The sequence below is a fragment of the Sceloporus undulatus genome, chromosome 4, assembly GCF_019175285.1.
Source record: "Sceloporus undulatus isolate JIND9_A2432 ecotype Alabama chromosome 4, SceUnd_v1.1, whole genome shotgun sequence".
NCBI classification, from domain to species: domain Eukaryota; kingdom Metazoa; phylum Chordata; class Lepidosauria; order Squamata; family Phrynosomatidae; genus Sceloporus; species Sceloporus undulatus.
This window is the reverse complement of record NC_056525.1, coordinates 156913414-156928369: the sequence shown is the minus strand read 5'-3', so window position 1 is coordinate 156928369 and position 14956 is coordinate 156913414. Positions and strand designations below refer to the sequence as shown.

The following is a 14956-nucleotide window of genomic DNA, read 5'->3' as shown; positions in this document are numbered from 1 at the left end:
GGGACAAAGTGGGAGGTGCGGGGGGAGGAGGAGAGGGAGGGGAACATCTAGGAGTGTAAAAAGGAAAGGGAAAAGAGAATTGAGGGAGGGATGAAAGGAATAACATGCATAAAACATAGGAACAGCAATTGGGCTGAAGTGGTGGGTGACACTGAAGTCAACTCTCACAGAGAAAACAGTAGTGTCACCATGGCTGACACTTGTCATCACTGCGTGAAAGGAAGCAAAAGATGTCACCAAGAAAACTCTTCAGTTGAGACAGCTCAAAAACCAACAACTTGAGAGGGAGAAGCCAGACAGAAAACATGTCCAATAAAAGAAGCATAGTTAGAAGCAACAATATACATGTACGTGGAACACAGAATGTGAGGAGCATGAGCCTGGGAAAACTAGACATAGGAAAGAAGGAAATGAACACATGAATATAGCAATACATGGAGCGAGTGAGTTAAAATGGACAGGAATGGGTCACTTTGGCTCAGACAGCTATACAATAATCTATTCAGGAAATGAAAAAACAAGAAGAAATGGGGTGGCTTTCATACTAAGGAAAGATGTGGCTAGAACACTCAATGGATACAACACAAAGTCAGAACATATATTATCAATAAAGCTTCAAGGTAAACCTATATACATTACAATAATCCAAGTATATGTACCAGCCACAGATGCAGATGAAGAGCAAATTGAAAGATTCTATGATGCAGTCCAGGTAGAAACTGACAACATACCATCACAAGATTTCAAACTAATCATTGGAGATTTGAATGCTAAAGTTGGTAACAAAGAAGAATCAAAAACAGTAGGAAGATATGGGTTAGGAACAAGAAACAAAGCAGAAGAGCATCTCAATTCTTGGAGGCCAACAATCTATTCATTGCAAATACCTGCTTCATACAACCAGATAGGAAACTATACACCTGGACATAACTAAATGGTAAACACAAAAACCAGATAGACTACATAATTGGAAGTAGAAGATGGAGAAGCTCTACCCTTGTGGTCAAAACCAGACCAGGAGCTGATTGTGGCACAGATCACAAACTGCTCATAACAAAAATCAGAGTTAAGCTGAAGAAGAAAGAAGAAAGGATGGCACCAGAGGCATGGGGCTTTAGACCAATCAGCACCATGGGTAGAGGGATTTGGACCAATCAGGAACACTCAAAAGTGCACTGTTCTTGAAAACAAGCCTCTAGGGGAGGAAAAAGGAGAACGACTCCTCACACCTCATCTTTGTAAAGCTCAGATTGTAGCGGACCACTGAACACCCACAACCTTCCACCTATTCTGCGTGGTTCTGACAGAATGGAAACTCCTTCCTGACCCTTGAGGAGACTGAGACGAGTTCAGAGAGGGGTCACACATACCTCAAAATCTAGGCTTTGTTCAAACAAAATGTCCACTGCTTGTCACAGTCAAACACATGCTAAAGCAATGCTGAGTGTCTGATGAGGACAGGACCTGATCCTAGGGGTCAGCAGTCCTGAGGCGAGTTTGGAGAAGGGTCACAAGCACCCCCCAAAAACCATCTGGGGCACAACCCAAAATGGCTGCCCTCTTGGGGTTCAGGGGAGGTTCCTACCAAACCCTAAAAGTTAGCACCCCAAAATCTAGAACCCAAAATTTGACCTCCCCAGAAAAAAACTAGAACCTCCAAAGGTAGCAACCCCAAACCTAGAACCCACAAATCAAAGAGGTGGGACTAAGACCAAAAAGGGAGTAGGGCACCAGTCACTTTTGAGTTTGATGAAAGGTATGCCCTTATTATTACTCCTGTTCTCTGGAGTTGCAGCGAACAAACTTGCTCCAGCCTAAAGCTGACACCCCTTCAAATACTTAAACAGGGTTATATCATTTCTTAAACTTCTCTTTTCCAGGCTAAATATACCCAGTTCCCCCAGTCTCTCTTCATAAGGCATGGTTTCCAGACACTTCACTATTTTGGTCACCCTCCTCTGGACACGCTCCAGCTTCTCACCATCCTTTTGAACTGTAGTGTCCAGAATTGGACACAATATTCCAGGTGAAACACGGTCAAAGCAGAATAGAGTGACACTATTACTCCCCTTGATGTAGACACTACACTTCTATTGATGTCGCCAAGAATTGCATTGACAATTGTTGTCTAATAGGTCTCTTAGATCCCTTTCACATGCACTGTTATTAAGCCACTGTTATTAACCCATTCTATCAGATCTGTGCATTTTATTTTTTTCTGCCTAGGTGCAGTACCTTATATTTCTCCCTGTTGCAGTAAATTTTGTTAGCTTAGACCCAGCTTTTTAATCTATTAAGGTCATTTTGAATTTTGATCCTGCTCTGGAGTATTACCTTCTCAGGAGTAGCTAATACTCCAGAGGACAAGATCAAAATTTGGTCATATCTGCAAATTCATTAAGTATGCCCTCTGTTCCTTCATCCAAATCATTGATAAAGATGTTGAATAGCACTGAGTCCAGGAGAGAACCCTGTGGCACCCCACTGGTCATGTTTTTCCAGGATGAAGAGGAGCCATTGGTGGCAACACTTTAGGTTTGGCCAGTCACCACTCCCCAACACTGGTCATGAACTGGATCCACAGCTGAGAATGCATCATATCCCATCTCAGGTTGGGACAGATGACTCTCCTCAAATGAAAAGCCTCATCATATAATAGCCAAGCTAGGCCTGCTTAATCTGCATTTGCCCTCAGAATATTGTCCATGTACTGTATCTTGTATTGCATGATGCTGCATTCTGTAAAGGAGTGAAGATATGTAGATTGCAACAAATTCTCTCTCATGGAAAGCATCAATCCCCGAAACAATATGGCTAAATATGAAGTGGAATTCTACTCTGCAGCAGGAGGGGAACCTGACGTGCCTGTCTCATCCCCATGCCATGTGTGAGGTGTCCTGTTAGGTGAACTACAAATCAAATGTGCCCACTTAGGTGTTGCCCAAACCCAAGAAGGTTGGATTACTGACAACATGCCATGCATCCGATTCTAATTACCTAAGCCACGCATACAAGTGTGAGAAACCTGTTTTCCCTCTACTCTCCAAGTCCAGCTACAACCAGCATATGAAGTCATGTGTGACCACAGTCTCAATTCCTGCAGTCAGGGCTGCTAAACTTTCTCTCTGGCCACTGCCAGCACCTGGAGCTGATCGATCTGCTTCCCCATTCCCTCATATGACTTCTAGTCCAGCTGGCTCCTCATGCTGCTGCCATTTCTCTAGGGCATCAAAATGGTCCAAAATGTCATTAGCAACCAAACTCTCTTTGGAGAGCTTGGAAGCCTTCCTAGGATGTTGGGGCTGTTCTCTAGGCTGCACTCCAGATTTTCAAGAGCATTTTCCCCATTCAGTATTGCTTTCCAAAGGCACTCCTCTCACATCATCTAGGAAATCTCTACAGGTGGACATTTGAGGGGGGATGCTTCTTGGCAGATCATTTGCCCTTAGAGAACATACTCTCCATTTCTTAGGGGCTGTCATTAATAAGGACATGATTCCTAGTCCAACATCCTAATCCCAATAGGGCATGCAACCACCTCCTACACACACACACACACACACACACACACACACAGAGAGAGAGAGAGAGAGAGAGAGAGTATGCAGTTATTTCAGAACCCAGGAATAAGTGGAATGAGGAAGAGAGGTAGCAGGTAGTGAGATAACAAGGGATTATACACCAGGTTAACACCCCTCAATGAATGGTGAGGGTAACTGGAAAGGAGTTAGTAGTGGCTTGCAGGCAAGATCTAACAGGTAACACAACTTCTAATTGGGCAACACACATCCTGAGTATATTACTGGTGAAATAACAACACTGGCTAGTGCTTCAAACTAGATCATGACCTATCCTAGTCCTGTGTCCTAACTGGTGCACATAATCTTAAAGCAATCTCCAGGCCAATCTGGCCCCTATAATTCTCAATCTTGAGGTGGGGGAATACTGAGGCTCAGCCAACACCAACACTTCATGATGACCAGGCCCGGCTGCCCATTTGTGGCCTATCAAATCCTCATTCTGCCCAAGCACATGCTATCTACCTTCCTGCATGAATTGCAGTCTATCAACCACATGCAGCTCATTGACTAAACAAAATGGTTGTGTGTGTGCTACAATCTGCACTGGCAGCACATGGCAAGGAAAAAACAGCACTCAATGTCACATTCATCAGTGAAAGCATAAGGACGGTGGGAGGGGGCAAGCTGTGTAGGCTGCAAACAGCTGCACACCAAGGCAAACAGCCTGTGGCCTGCAAACTGACTAGGCTGCACCACTTGAATCATGTGCTTCAAACAGCAATGACAGTAAAGACTGATGGGAGAGGGAGGCAATGAGCAAACTGCTCATTAGCCAATAGTTGCAGGTGGAGTCAAGCTACATAGGATGCACACAGCTTCATGACAACTCAAACCATCCTAGATCCTTATTTTTCCTCCCTGGGACCACTTCATTCCAGACACTTTATTATTGGTCCACAGACTCCACACCAACTACCCTCTCACCCAGGCAAAAGCACTACAGCTGAGTACCCCCCAACCCAGACCACCTCTGCCAACCTGGGCTCTACTGGGTGATCAATGGTCACAAAGCCCCACTATGCAGCTGCCTAAAGGTCTCTCTCTGGAATGACCCAGAATCCCTGGCCAACTGGAAAGAGAAAACTTGATGCTTTGCCTGATTATTCATCAGCTCGCTATCTTGCCCATTGCTTGAAATAAGAATAAAAAATGAGAACTGAAGGGCAGCAGGGCCTCAAATTGCCACTGGCCCCACCGGTATGCTCTTCCACCATGGCACTGAGTGCTGAGACACATTGTTATGTTGGCCTTAAATTCCCATGAGGGTCAGCAAACATGGCTCCTCTCCCACACAATTGTGCCAGACTAAGGGTAGGGTCCCCCCCAAAAAAGTATGAAAAAAATACATTGGATTCACTGCACACTGCATAAAGCAACTAGCTTGAGAGCCTATACACTATATAAGAACCCTTACTATTGTAACAAAAAGAAATCTCAGAGGAGGTTTTGATTCCAAGGAAATTAACTTTTGATAAGCAGATTTATTCCTTTCACACATCAACATTAACTGACCACAGTAAGATATGAAAGACCTGAATCACTATATGTAGCCCTTTTTAAAATTCAGGATCCTATTATGGCCTCATTCCCACTTACTGGTTAATTCAGTTTCTGATTTGAATCTATGATTTGGTTCAGCTCTGGGGATGGTTCACACTACGTTTGCACTGATTACATTTGCACTGGGATAGAGAAGGCTGTGACGAAGGAGGCAAGCAGGCCGGGGGCGTAGAAGGCAAAGAGGCAGGGGGTGGAGAAAGCAAGAAGGCCAGGGGCGAGAAGGCTGGGGGGGGGGCGGGCGGGGGGGGGAGGAGGCAAGGAGGCTGGGGATAAGAAGGTTAGGGGTGGAGAAGGCCGGAGGTAGAGAAGGCCAGGAGGCCGGGCGTGGAGAAGGCCAGGCATGAGAAGGCTGGGGCAGAGAAGGCAAGGAGGCCTGGGGCGGAGAAGGCCAGGGGTAAAGAATGCTGGGACAGAGAGGATGGGGCGGATTCGAATCGGCATGGTTCCTGCTTGGGCTGAATCGATTTATTTCAAAATAAATCAAATCAGCCCAAAAGAACAGGAAAAAACCAACGTCAAAAACACGCAGGTTAAATGGGTCAAAAGCATAGCTTTCTTAAGTGAGAACCATGCTAGTTTAAACTGGTTCATACTGAATCACAATCTGGTTTAAATGGTAGTGGGAATGAGGTCTACATTCCACTCCCATACTTGTGTAAATATACCTGAGTATTTATTATCACTCTGTCGTTCCTCTAAAGAAGTGAGTTTATGTTCACAAAAAATATTTTTAAAAAACAACAGTTAAGTCTTAAATGTTCTGCTACATTCCTCTCACCTCCTCATTTTTTGCTGCAAAGGATTAACATGGCCACTTCTTTGGAAGCTACAACAAGATAGATTTCTCTTCTAGCTAGCATAGGCTGCGATGAGCCCTTTACAAGTAAGTAATCAAAACAAAAGAAAACAAACAAAAATAGCAAAACACTTCTCTGAATCAAAATACAGTAGATAACTACTGGCCAGTATCCAGCATCACTTTTTTTGCACAAGATTCTGGAGCATGTGCTCTCCCACCTCCAAGGGTCCCTAAATTAAGCAGATTATATAGATCCATTTCAGTCTGGCTCTAGAACTAATTGTAGGATGGGAACAATTGTTGTTGCCTTGGCCAACACTGGGAACTAGATGGAGGAATGTGGCTCTGTTGGTTCTGCTAGAAATCTCAGTGGTTTTCAGTATCATGATATTATTCTAAACTGTCTCTCTGGAAAGGGACATGGGAATACTGTTTCATAGTGGTTCTAGTCCTTATTGGAGGAACAAATTCAGAAGGTGTGGCTGGAGGATTCCTATTCAACCTTATGGCCATTGGCTTGGGCTTGGTTTTGTACCAAGAGGTTTATTTTATTTTATTTAAAAAAGACTTCTTAGAGGATTACTGGCAATCAACATGGAGAAGTGAGCAATAGGAGCACAGAATCCATTTTGGTGGAGCACTTCGTAAAATGGTGCATTGTCTGCAAAGACAGTTTTCTCCTATAGACAAATTATTCTCCAGGAAACCACCACCACCACCATCACCACCACCACCCCGGAATATATGCACACTTTACATGTACAGAAAGTGACTATATTGGTAGCTGCAACCCTGATGATAAGGCAGTGCCTTCTACTACGCCTGAGGAGATCAGAGTACTTGAGAGGTTACAGATCAACCTCCATGAGACATGTAATTTTATTTCTCCAGTTTCATTCCATTACCTCACTTCACCTAAAGGGAAGGCTGGCCTTATATTGTTTGCATGAGTACAAGCATGGTTATTTCCGGTTGTAAGTTGAAGCCAAGCCATAATATACAGATTGTTTCTTATTTCCACTGTATATGTTATCTTTGTGAGAATAAGTAAGCAAGAGAGATATGGAAGAGCGAGGGAGGGAAGGAAAATCCACAACATTTGGCCAATTGCAATCACTTTTATCTCTTCTAGCCTTTATATTCTCATGCTCTCACTCTTCTTTCAAAAAATTCCAGCTGGGTTTCTTGCTCAGCTGAAGATTCTCTTTAGACTAGAAAACAGTGAAGCTTAGAAACTCCAAAAGTATGCCTGTGTGTGAGGAGAGAAGCTCAGTTTCAAGCAAGGGGTTAAGATTACTTCCCCCTTTCCCCCACAACTAATACAGTTTCAAATGCATGCTCTGCATGTGTCTTTTTGAAGGAGGGTGGTAGAAGGGGAATCCTTAGTACCTATTGGCTAGGCTCTATCAGCTGCGGTTTAGCTCAAGCTGCTGCTAAAGAGCTGTATTGATCTGAAGGGTAAATGTGTAGAGAGAGCCAGAAAGAAAAAGACAGAGATCCAGATCCAATCATTTCTGAGAAGAGAGACAACCTCTCTGCCAGAAAGAAAGTGGTTTCAGCCCGTCTGTCTTCCTTGTCATATCTTTGGTGAATGAAAAAGAGGACGCCTGTGAAAGCTGTTTGTTGCTACGGTGGGGTAGAGACAAGGTTTTCCCATAGCAGAAGCTGCTGTTGCATCTTGGTGCCGCTGCTGCTTCTCTTACTGCTGCAGTTGCATATAGCAGGTAAGCCTGCCTTTTAAAGCAAAACAAAATGATGAAGATAATTGAATGCATTTGGATGGTGTCTGCAGCATCCTCAGATCCTGGATCCAGCGAGAGATCCAGAATTTGCAAATGCTGCATTGTTAGTTTGGTTGGGAAGGGGATTGCAATCTGGGGGAAAGGGAATCAGTCTGTTTGTTGTTAGAGAAGGTTGTCACATACATACAGTGAAAAGGAAAACTTGAACAAGTTTTCCCCAGAAAGTAGATAAGTCACTGGCATGATGAAATAAGCATATGAAGAGAAGAAAGGGGATTGCAATGTAGGAAGCAACTCCTTTACCAAAGTGTGTGGAGGGGTGGGGGGCAAATAACAGACAATTCCCTTATGTGTGTGTCTGTGTGTGTGGTGTCAGTTATGCTTATTAACTGATTGATATTTGAAGGATCAGAGATAAGGGCAAAAATATTAGCCAATGTTGGTATCAATGATTTTTTTTTAAAGTCCATTCATCTTCATGAATAAACTATAATCGAGAACTTGAGTTTGAGAAGATTTATGAGCAATTTTAGTTGTTGTTTTTTAAATTAGGTGACAGATGGTTAGGATGGAAAAACATGTCTTTTAAAAGATGAAGAGATGATTATTTCTTTGTGTTTAAAATAAAACTACCCCAAACAACCTTTCTCAATGAACCTGCTGTGCCTGTACCTGTTGTGTTTCTGTCTGTTAAACAGGTTACATTTCTGAACAAAGATCTAATTCAGATGTGGCAAATAAGGTTTCAGTGCATACTGTGAGGTACAATTACTTGTTTCCCCCCCAAAAAATGATCTTTCCAAATTAGTCAGGTGGTGATAAGTGAAATAGGCATTTGCTGAACCGTTTAGCAATGAATTGTTATAATTCATGTAAGCCTTGTGTTTTGGATGTAAAATACTGGGATGGGAGAAGTCACACCATTTGTTTCTCTCTTTAGATGCCTAATCCCCAAATTAGAAATCTGATTCACAGTTCTGTGACTTTGATAGCTTTGTATTCAGATTTTCTCTCTGGACCACACACCTGTTTTAAGTTAAAAGTATTTCCCACAGAGAGAGAATAGATGACCAATGGATTTTTGTTTCTAGGTTCTGCAATTATTTTGTGATCCTGATTATTTATTTTTGCATGCATTGTAAAGTCTATCCACAGGGTGCTTATGAGGAAAATAGGCACTGCTGCAATGTTGGATGGAGCCTCTACCCCTTATCCTCCCTCCCAAAAATGTCATTTGGATTTCTTTTGCTCTGCAGTTTTCCATTTCCATTTCAGCCAACAGAAGCATAACAATTTTAACATACTGAGCAGGTGTTAATGGCAAGCAAAGCACTTTTCAGTATATGCTTCAGCAGCTGTAAGACAAAATATTATTAAGGGTAAATGCTATGCATGGAAGAAATGTGTTAATGCAGTCATATAATTCATGTACTGGTCAGGAGGTCTTTTATAAAATCCCCCATTAAGACCTGATTAGAGGTTTCAGTGACTGCTATGGACTGTCAAGAGGGTTTTTTCAGAGTTTTACAAATAAGTCCCCAGAAAGAGAAGCCAGATGGTTATACCACCAAAGTCATAAGCAGTTAATTGCTGAGCTGATTCATAGCCCTCCAGAACATATCAGCACCTTAACTGTGAGGCTTACATTGAGACTGATCAAACTAGTTGCTTTATGCTTACCTGTGCAATGATCAAAGAGTCTGTTTTGGAAATGGTACGGTAATATATTCATTCTGTTCTCTGTGGTAAGACAAAACATAGTTTAATATAGAAAAATGAACCAAGAAAGAATTTGTTTTGTGTCTCTCTCCAAAGTTAAAATTCCATGACACATTGTGTACCTCCTTTTCTCTCTCTCAACACTGTTTGGTATTTGGTTTCATTTGTAAATAGCTGTAACTTGTGCCAAGCCTGTGGCATCCCCTCTCTGTTTAGCTGGACTGTATGGCAACTAGAGACTTTAAGATTTCCCAAAGCTTATGTTCTGTTCACCATGGCAGAAGGAAGTTTTGCTCCACAAGAATGTAAAGGTCCTCTCAGCCTAGCCACTCTCACTGTCACTCAGATAACTGTATGCAGTAATTCATGATGACCATTTGTTATCTGCATAAGACATAGATGATTGGAGCCAGCTTATCCAGGTTTGGAGCCAGCTTATCCAGGTTTGTTGCCAGCATTATGAACAGAGCTGTCATTTGCTTGCCAACTTAATAGCAAAGACCTTCATAGCAATCAATAGCTCAGCATAAATGGTCAGCCTAGATTCTTTTTAGAAGAGATTTAACTTTTTTTGTTGATTTCCAAAGAGCTTTGCAATACTATGTATTTGAAAACTTGCAACAAATATATTGTGCATTTCGGTTGGCCAATAACGGTATCACTGATGGATTTTTGTTTGTATTTCTTAAATGGCCAACATAGCTTCCCTTCATGTTTTAATCAGTTATCTGTCATCTTTCATGGGCTCTTACCACAGTAGTCCCAAGTAGCACATACATGGAAGTAAAGCTGACCATACAGTAGAATTTACTTTCAAGTAACAATCACACTACTACATAGAAAGGGGAGCCTTAGCAGTTTGTGACTTTCATACTGAATCCCAACAGCATAGGAAGAGTAAAATTTCATGAGAGGATCCAATTATTCCACTTCCTTTGGACAGAGTTGCATCATAGATTCATTGCATCATCACAGATGAAGCCACACTGTGGAGCTAATAATGTGATTGCTGTCACTTTTGTGATTATCTAGTTGCTCCTATACCAGTTCTTCAGTAATAATGTATCAGTCTCCCTTGGGCCTAATTGTGATGTTAGTTGCCACTGAAGAATTTAATCACCTTATGTAAGTTCTGTTGTCAAAGAAGCAATGATAATCCTCTCACTTTTTAGAAATGTAACTGATGTGGAACACAATGTAAATTGGTTAATCAAGAGGACATCTGCTGGACATCCAAAATTTAATCTCTTCCTTTAGGATTAAGTAGAAGTCAGCATGCTGTTATTAGGCATATGCTTGGATGTGAATGCTTGGTTGCTAAATATTAGACTTGAACTAAATTATTACTCCTATAATATGATCAGGATGTGTGTGTTGTTATTTTTAATACTTGATATATTTTATCTGTAAGATGTCTAGGCTGCTATTAAAAGTAATATTACAATAGTGTTGGAATTATCAACCCATCTCCCTCAAGCTGTCCAACAACAAGGTCTGGAGAGGTTTACAGTCTTCTAGAGCAGGTTTTTGGGGTGCTAGTATCATTATTATATATACATAGGCTTCTGAGCCTCTCCATTCTATATGTCTCTTTTGGTATGAATCAGAATCTCTCAGCTGCCTCTCTCCCAACAATTGGTAGTTGGCACTTAGAAAGTACATTGGCATCAGTTACATAAAAGGATCAAAGAACAGTTAACATCCTGCCCAATATCCTTCATATGAAGGGGCTACGAGATCTGAGAAAAGACCCAGACAGTTTTGAGGTTTGGGGTTTTCCCCCCTAGCCCATTGTATATGTCTAGGACTTAAGGGATGGACACATTGTAGTGGTTGGTTGCAAAAGATATTACAAACCAGATGTCATACATGAATGTCTCATGGCACTAATACAGAAATTTCAGCATGATCCAATAGGTCCCTAAGTTATTTGATTATTTTAATGCTATTGAAGCAAACTATATTATAGGCTGCAGCCATTAAGGGCCAAAATAGACTAGCAAGAAGGTGTGGCTTGAAGCCGCCCTTTCCAAAGCTGGATTGGGGCTGCAGCAACTGCACACCATGGCCCCAATCTTCCTTGAAGCCAGCCAAAAAAGGAGCAGCAAAGAGTCACTTATTTTCAGCCAGAAAAAAATCCAGCTTTTCCAGCCCTGCTGCAGCCCTGGGATGGTTTCCAGTTGCTCTGGCAGCATGTAAACACTGCACTGCTGGAGTGCCAGAAGTCGGCACACCTGTAGGCAGCTGGGTGGCTTTTGGGTGGCTTAGGCACATGTGGCATGTAAATGTCATACTCCCAAGCCGCCCAGAACGTAGTGCAAAGGGGCTCAAAGAAGCAATTCCAGTACTACAATTTGAAAAATATAGCTGAGTTTCTGGAACTCTATATTTTGAATTACATTCTACCTCTAATCATTAACCATCAGTGGCTGACCTGATCAAGGTCTTGGACCTACTTAAATGGAATTTTGCTTGATTTCAGCTGGATTTAGTTTCATGTCAGCTTGTTCACAGAAGATCACTGCTGCAGTTTGCCAATCATTTCACAGTTTTTTTTATCCTGCTAGGCTTTGCATGGTAAATTCCTGTAAGCTTTTTTGTTGTTAATTCAGCTTTCCAGACAATGGAACAGACCTTGTTCCTGGAGTCCCCAAAAATGTAATTGGTGAGTGAAGACTGAATCCAATTTTTTTGTAGTAGAAATTTAAGAATCATTTTGTCATCATTTATACTTGAAAATGGTCTGCCTCACACAACAGTTCAGGAATGGGCAATATCAACCAATATCAACTAGTTGCTGTTCAGCTACAACTCCTGTTATCCTACAATTGGTCTTCCTAGCTGGGTTAGCGGGCATTGAAATCCGGCATTAAATGTAGTTTAAGGAAAGGGTAGCTCATAGCAGTCTTAAATGTACTAACTTTAACTTGGAATTAGAGAACAAATCAATGTAATAAATAAAATAAAATAAAAGTTTATTTTTACCCCACTTTTCTGTCACAGGGACAATAGAAGCGGTACAAATAATGGAACGAATAATGAAAAATTGAAAGTAATAAAATTAAATTTATTTTTAAATGTACTTTAAAGTGTTAAGTGTTAATATATTAGTAAAAGTTATCTGTGTTAGAAAGCTTCTTGCTATTTTACTTTCACAGAGAAACAAAGATGCTGAATTGGTATTGGAGCTCAGCTAATACTCCATACAAGGGAAGGTCAGAGATATGAAAGTTAGTAGAAAACAATTTATATATTTAGTTATTTATTATCAAGCTAAACACCTCATCCAAATTACATTTGCATCAGAAGTGGGATTAACTATTATGTTTGTGGTAAATTACTTTTTAAAATGCAAGTTAGGGCTGGAACAGATGGCCCTTTAAAGCCGCTGTCTGGGTGGCTTGGGAGCATGGTGTTTATATGTCGCATGCTCCCATGCCATCCTGAAGCCATCTGGAAGTCAGGCGGTTGCCCAGATGTGAGCGGCTTGAAGGGGCTCTGGAGTAGAGATGTAAAGTCCTGTGGAAATATTAGGTAAAAATTAGGAAAAAAATTGTTCATGTTTTTCCTGAATCATGCTAAAATAAAATATTTCATAATTGATTTTCTTCTCTTTTTTCAATTTTTTCTTTTTTTTTTTCTTTTTCTTTCCCCTTTTCCCCCCCGGTTTTTTTTCTGGGGGAAAAGGGGGGGGGGGGGGATGAAAAAAACAAGTAAAAATTGAAAACAAAGGAAGAAAATCAATTATGGAATATTTTATTTTAGCATGATTAAGGAAAATTTGTTTTTCCCCCTAATTTCTCCTCAGGCCTTCACACCTCTACACTGGCAGAGTGATGTTTATACACTGTATGCCACTGGAACAGCTTGAAGCCGCCATGGGGTCACATTGGGTTGGGAAAAACCATATTTTCCCTGGCTGAAAACGGAGTGGATCTTCAAGCCACCCCTTCCGCCCATCTGTTTTGCCCCTTTAATATCTGCATTAAAAGTATTTCAAGAAAGACTGATACTACAAAATGTCATCCATGGTTTTATGCACTACCTCTCCTTGTTTTAACCTTAGGGGAAAATGAAAGAGCGACATGAGTTTTTGAAAACTTGATTTATGTGTGAATTGTCAAATCATTTGCATTTTGCATGTTTTTCAAATGAATGTTCTCTGATAGAGTGTATTGCAAATTCCAAATTGTGAACATTTTTGACAAAAAAATAATTTCAAGTCCATGTTCAGGGCCAGAAAGTACAAACTGTATAAACTGTGTAAGGAAAACCTGCATTGAGCACATTTATCATCCATCCCTACTATTCACATTACCAGTTTATCCATTACCAGTTTGAAAACCATTTCTCTCTATTTGGATTCTGTTCAACTTTGGTAGTATTCAAATAATTGAATTATGGGGATGTAAGTCTATGTCCCCCCGCCCCCATTGGCCTGACATCATTCTGTGAAAATGATGCAGACCAACAGTCCCAGGCCAGGATTGACACCAACCCCAAAGACATTTAGTGCAGTTTAAAATCAGATGTTTGCCACAGAATTTCCTAGAAACTCAGTTGCATCAGGCAGCAGACCACACTGCTGCTGCATCCCCTGTGGAGACTACAGTGACAGTGGAAGGGAGAGCCTGGCCACATAAGTGAAGCCAGGTGCCCTGTTTCTGTCCATATGGAGACACTATAGGGGCTTCCACAGGGTGGTAGCATCAGGTAAGGGTATGTGTGGCTCCATGGTGCAGTGGCATGCAGGCATGTAAAGACCTGCTCATCACTCTGCCAGCCCAGATAGGTACTGGGACAGGAATGGGCTAGGACAACAGGCAGGATACCATGAGGTTGGCCCAGGGTGTCTGCCTCTGTGTATAGGTTCTTTGTCAGATGAGTAAATTATAAGATATACTATCAAACAGAGATGTCCAGGCTTTCTTGCAGCTGATGGCATTGGGAATTCCCACTTCAGCCAGCCAGTCTCCATGTACTTAAATTGCTTAAACATTATTGGAGTAGACTTGAGGGATCCAGTCAGGAAAGAATTCTGCCTTGCCATAATTATAAAATATTATTGAGGTCCAGGACATACTGTTATCACACAATGGTGGTGTATACAGCATGTCTACTGATAAAAGCGTCTGGCTTATGCTTCCCAAATTGAAATCAACTCAGGGACCATATATTATGGCCTCCTAGGCACTTGAAAACTTTCTTGTTTTCTGCCATCCTGGATAAGCATCCAAACCCAAAAGACATCTGTAGCCCTTGGTATCCAGCCATATATCATTGGTTTGGGCAATTTAATATACGTTTTTTTTCCCTTGCCTAAACAAAATGAAAATATGTCTCCTCTCCAGTTCCATGAATGGAATCCAACTGGTCTTGCAATTGCATTTTTATATCCAATTGATGACAGAAGAGAATCCTGTGTGGCACACGCAACACTGTTTTGCATCACACACACACACACACACACACACACACACACACACACACACACACACACACACACAGAGCATCTACTGTCTGTGGCTGCTGTCACAAAAAATGTTGTGTGGAGC

The 14956-nt window shown here is 41.5% G+C and overlaps 1 protein-coding gene across 4 annotated transcripts in view; it reads left to right on the top strand.

Annotated features, from left to right (window-relative positions):
- The first annotated feature begins 7397 nt into the window (after positions 1-7397).
- The window catches only part of CDH12 (cadherin 12), a 788808-nt gene continuing 781249 nt past the window's right edge, over positions 7398-14956 (top strand). For all 4 annotated transcript variants that reach the window (XM_042465303.1, XM_042465300.1, XM_042465299.1 and 1 more), the window contains exon 1: positions 7398-7664. The gene's annotated coding sequence lies outside the window, so the exon portion shown is untranslated. The remainder of the gene's footprint in view (positions 7665-14956) is intronic.